Raw genomic sequence first — 6,242 nt, forward strand, 5'->3', positions numbered from 1 at the left:
GCGGCCCTCACGGCACTTATGACCCGCTTTTGTGCGGGCGAAGATAGTTGGCTAGCCCGTAGCAATCATAATGCAAGCGAACCTGGCACCTCCGAAGCCAAGAATAGCAACGGCAAGCCCCGACGCAACATGCATAAGCGTCGAAACAATGGCGACAATACTGATGACACGATGGTCAACGCCGGATTCAGTGGCTCCAAGTTCGGTTAGCGGAAGAAGCCATATAAAAGGAACAATTCAGGCTCTTCCAGTCTGGACCGCATACTCGATTGTCCATGTCAGATCCACGGCACCCTGATAAACCAGCCAATCATACCCACCGGAGTTGTTGGGTCTTCAAACAGGTCAGCAAGTTAAATGCCGAAGACAAGTAGAAGGGGGCGCAAAGCGAGAATGACGACAAGGAGCCCCGTCCACCAAACATGGGGGGTCAGAAGAAGTTTCCCCCTAGGGTAAAACAGTGAACATGATATATGTTACCGATATCCCCAAGAGGGAGCGCAAACGTGCGCTCAGGGACGTCTATGCGATAGAGCCAGTCGCCCGAAAATTCAACCCATGGTCGTCCTGTTTGATCACCTTCGATCGCAGGGATCATCCGACTAGTATCCGTCATGGCGGCTCAGCCGCATTGGTCCTCGACCCAATCATTGATGGATTCCACCTCACGCGAGTCCTCATGGACGGTGGCAGCAGCCTCAACCTGCTCTATCAGGATACAGTCCGCAAAATGGGCATCGATCCATCAAGGATCAAGCCCACAAAAACTACCTTTAAAGGAGTAATACCAGGTGTAGAGGCCCGCTGCACGGGTTCAATCACATTGGAAGTTGTCTTCGGATCCCCGGACAACTTCCTAAGCGAAGAATTGATCTTCGACATCGTCCCCTTTCGTAGTGGCTATCACGCACTGCTTGGACGAACTGCATTTGCTCGATTCAATGAGGTGCCACACTATGCTTACCTCAAACTTAAGATGCCTGGACCACGCGGTGTCATAACAGTCAATGGAAGCACGGAGCGCTCCCTCCGTACTAAGGAGCACACCGCGGCCCTAGCAGCAGAAGTACAGAGCGGCCTTAGCAAGCAGAACCTTAATTCGGCAGCCAAGCTCCCGGACATTGTCAAACGAGTCCGTACTACTCTGCAGCAGGACAGTCCAGCCCATCAGGAGCTCGACTAGCAATTCGGCCTCTATCCCAGTCCTGACCAAATGACGGCGTACGTACCGCGTGTACATAACTACTCACTCAAAATACCATGGGCCTAGACGGAGGCGTAACTTGATTGTGGTCCATCATACGGCTCCCACACATACTTTTCCTTTTATTTATTTTTACCATTTTTTGGTCTCTTCTCCACAGGCCCCTCTCGACGGCCTGATGACCGATACTTTTGAAGGACGGATATACCAAGGTGACAAGCAGCACAGGCGTGTGGGGGAATCTCTAGATGTTCTTCTTGACGATCATTCTACCTGTTTACAGGACCCGCACGCAGCTCCCCCTTGGTCTTGGCATGTTAAATAGGCATGTTGCTTATCACACTATTTGTACAAATACGCTTTGAAGTATTACTCAAATTATAAGGGAAACGGTTTGTGGCTCAACCTACATGGAACTAGCTTACTACTTCATTTTATTTCGCTATTCTTATCAATTGCACTCGTACACTTTGGTATGCTTTAATTTGCCAGGGGCTTTATTATGCTCCATACTACGCCAACAAAGTCCGAGCACTTCTTATAGTACAGTTCGGTACCCTGAATTTTAGCATTATATGCATCAGCTTCGAATCATGTCTTTGGTCAATAGTTGGGTTGCCCGGCTCTTGTGCTTGCTACCTTACATTCCGTCCTATCGGCTAGGGTAGTAAATGGAGAACTACTGCGATTGTGTTTCTGGTTTATCCGAGCAAACACCTCAGTACAGAAAGCCGAAAACTGGCTGTCATGATACAGCGAGAGCTGGTCAGCTATTCGGAGGTTACAAATCTTTTGCGATTTTTCCGCATTATGTGACGAATCGGCCTTTACCCGATCAGGTGTCTACAGCACCCTAGTCCGGATTAAATACTAACTAGGGGTTGCGCCTACTTTTCTATTGTGAAACTCCTATGGCTAAGTGAGAGTGATAAAGCCACATAGTCCGATTGCCTAGTTCGTTGCGCTAAACACCTCCTTCAAGGACCAAACTCTTGGATCAAGAGTGTTTAGATTCATCCCGAACACCCCCGTACTACCTACGTGGCGGCTGAAGCCGAGGACTGGCCAACTCTCTGATTTAACAAAACGGCCGCATAGGAGGTAAAATTTTCAAACAACAAACATTATATTACATAACACTTTGTTTCACAATACAAGAAGGGATAACATGAATGACTTCATTCAAAGATAACATCTTTCGAACACTGGCCCTCTACAATGCCGGATCCCTTCAGGACATCATCAAAATACCGCTCGGGCGTGCGGTGCTCCTTGCCCGCGGGCGGTCCCTCGGTGGCCAGCTTGACGGCGTCCATCTTTGACCACTGCACCTTGACACGGGCGAAGGCCATCCGCGCACCTTCAATGCAGACCGACCGCTTGATGGCATCAAGCCGAGGGCAGGCATTGACCAGCCGCTTCACGAGCCCGAAATAGCTGTTGGGTATGGCGTTGGTAGGCCATAGACGGATTATCAAATCCTTCATGGCCAGTTCGGCCACCCTATGCAGTTCGGTCAGCTGTTTCAGCTGATCGCTAAAGGGCACCGGATGCTCTGGCGCAAGGTATTGCAACCAGAATAGCTTCTCCGTTGAGCTCCCCTCTTCCGCTCGGAAGAATTCTGTAGCATCAGCAACACCGTGCGGCAGATCCGCAAACTCCCCTGGAGAACTCCAAATCTGGGTCAGTAAGTGTTGGGGAACGTAGTAATTTCAAAAATTTCCTACGCACACGCAAGATCATGGTGATGCATAGCAACGAGAGGGAAGAGTATCGTCCATGTACCCTCGTAGACCGTAAGCGGAAGCGTTATGAGGACACGGTTGATGTAGTCGAACGTCTTCATGATCCGACCGATCCAAGTACCGAACGCACGGCACCTCCGAGTTCAGCGCACGTTCAGCTCGATGACGTCCCATGAACTCCAATCCAGCAGAGCTTCACGGGAGAGTTCCGTCAACACGACGACATGTTGACGGTGATGATGTTGCTACTGACGCAGGGCTTCGCCTAAGCACCGCTATGATATGATCGAGGTGGATTATGGTGGAGGGAGGCACCGCGCATGGCTAAGGCATCAATGATCAACTTGTGTGTACTAGGGTGCCCCTTGCCCCCGTGTATAAAGGAGCAAGGGGGGAGGCCGGCCGACCCCTGTAGGGCGCGCCAGGAGGAGGAGTCGTCCTCCTAGTAGAAGTAGGACTCCCCTTTCCTACTCCTACTAGGAGGAGGAAAGGAAGGAGGAGAACGAGAAGGAAGGACAGGGAGGAAAAGGAGGAAAGGGGGGCGGCCCCCTAGTCCAATTCGGTTTGGGCTAGGGGGCGGGCGCCTTGCCTCCTCTCTTCCACCACTTGGCCCATGAGGCCCATTACCTCTTCCTCGTATTCCCGTAACTCCCCAGTACCCCAAAAATACCCGAATCACTCGGAACCTTTCCGATGTCCGAATATAGTCGTCCAATATATCGATCTTTACATCTCGACCATTTTGAGACTCCTCGTCATGTCCCCAATCTCATCCAGGACTCCGAACTACCTTCGATACATCAAATCACATAAACTCATAATATCGATCGTCACCAAACGTTAAGCGTGCGGACCCTACGGGTTCGAGAACTATGTAGACATGACCGAGACACGTCTCCGGTTAATAACCAATAGCGGAACCTAGATATTCATATTGGCTCCTTGCTACGTCTTGAGCTTGCGTTAGTTTTCCCCGAAGAGGAAGGGATGATGCAGCAGAGTAGCGTAAGTATTTCCCTCAGTTTTTGAGAACCAAGGTATCAATCCAGTAGGAGCCCATGCTCAAGTCCCTCGTACCTGCACAAAGCAATAGCTACCCGCAACCAACGCGATCAGGGGTTGTCAAGCCCTTCACGGTCACTTACGAGAGTGAGATCTGATAGATAGAAATTTTTTGGTATTTTTGATATAAATATGCAAAGTAAAAAGTAAAAGCAAAGTAAATAGCAAAACAATATAAAAGTGATGGAGATTGATATGATGAGAATAGACCCGGGGCCATAGGTTTCACTAGTGGCTTCTCTCGAGAGCATAAGTTTTCTACGGTGGGTGAACAAATTACTGTTGAGCAATTGACAGAATTGAGCATAGTTATGAGAATATCTAGGCATGATCATGTATATAGGCATCACGTCCGTGAAAAGTAGATAGAAACGATTCTGCATCTACTACTATTACTCCACTTATCGACCGCTATCCAGCATGCATCTAGAGTATTAAGTTAAAAACAGAGTAACACTTTAAGCAAGATGACATGATGTAGAGAGATAAATTCATGCAATATGAAATAAACCCCATCTTGTTATCCTCGATGGCAACGATACAATACGTGTCTTGCTGCCCCTTCTGTAACTGGGAAAGAACACCGCAAGATCGAACCCAAAGCTAAGCACTTCTCCCATGGCAAGAACTACCAATCTAGTTGGCCAAAGCAAACGGATAATTCGAAGAGACTTGCAAAGATAACCAATCATACATAAAAGAATTCAGAGAAGATTCAAATATTGTTCATAGATAGACTTGATCATAAACCCACAATTCATCGGTCTCAACAAACACACCACAAAAGAAGAAGATTACATCGAATAGATCTCCACAAGAGAGGGGGAGAACTTTGTATTGAGATCCAAAAAGAGAGAAGAAGCCATCTAGCTACTAACTATGGACCCGAAGGTCTGAGGTAAACTACTCACACTTCATCGGAGGGGCTATGATGATGTAGAAGCCCTCCGTGATGAATGCCCTCTCCGGTGGAGCTCTGGAACAGGCCCCAAGATGGGATCTCGTGGATACAGAAAGTTGCGGCGGTGGAATTAGGTTTTTGGCTCCTGTTCTGATTGTTTGGGGGTACGTGGGTATATATAGGAGGAAGGAGTACGCCGGTGGAGCACCGAGGGGCCCACGAGGCAGGGGGTGCGCCCTTAGGGGGGTGCCCCCTACCCTCGTGACCGCCTCCGGTACTTCTTGGAGTAGGGTCCATGTCTCCTGGGTCTTATCCGAGAAGAAAATCATGTTCCAAAAAAGATTTTTTCTGTTTGGACTCCGTTTGATATTCTGTTTCTTCGAAACACTGAAATAGGCAAAAAAACAGCAATTCTGGGCTGGGCCTCCAGTTAATAGGTTAGTCCCAAAAATAATGTAAAAGTGGAAAATAAAGCCCAATATAGTCCAAAAATAGTAGATAATATAGCATGGAGCAATCAAAAATTATAGATACGTTGGAGACGTATCAGGCATCCCCAAGCTTAATTCCTGCTCGTCCTCGAGTAAGTAAATGATAAAAAGAGAATTTTTGATGCGGAGTGCTACTTGGCATAATTTCAATGCAAAATTTCTTAATTGTGGTATGGATATTCAGATTATAAAGATTCAAGACAAAAGTTCATATTGACATAAAAAATAATAACACTTCAAGCATACTAATAAAGTAATTATTTGTTCTCAAAATAACATGGCCAAAGAAAGTTATCCCTACAAAATCATATAGTCTGGCTATGCTCTATCTTCACCACACAAAGTATTTAAATCATGCACAACCCCGATGACAAGCCAAGCAATTGTTTCATACTCTAACTTTTTCAAAACTTTTTCAATCTTCACGCAATACATGAGCGTGAGCCATGGACATAGCACTATGTGGAATAGAAGGGTGATTGTGGAGAAGACAAAAAGAGGGGAAGATAGTCTCACATCAACTAGGCGTATCAACGGGCTATGGAGATGCCCATCAATAGATATCAATGTGAGTGAGTAGGGATTGCCATGCAACGGATGCACTAGAGCTATAAGTATAAGAAAGCTCATCAAAAGAAACTAAGTGGGTGTGCATCCAACTCACTTGCTCACGAAGACCTAGGGCAATTTGAGGAAGCCCATCATTGGAATATACAAGCCAAGTTCTATAATGAAAAATTCCCACTAGTATATGAAAGTGACATAACGAGAGACTCTCTATCATGAAGATCATGGTGCTACTTTTAAGCACAAGTGTGGTAAAAGGATAGTAACATTGT

The sequence above is a fragment of the Triticum dicoccoides genome, chromosome 1A (genome assembly GCF_002162155.2).
Source record: "Triticum dicoccoides isolate Atlit2015 ecotype Zavitan chromosome 1A, WEW_v2.0, whole genome shotgun sequence".
Lineage (NCBI taxonomy): Eukaryota > Viridiplantae > Streptophyta > Magnoliopsida > Poales > Poaceae > Triticum > Triticum dicoccoides.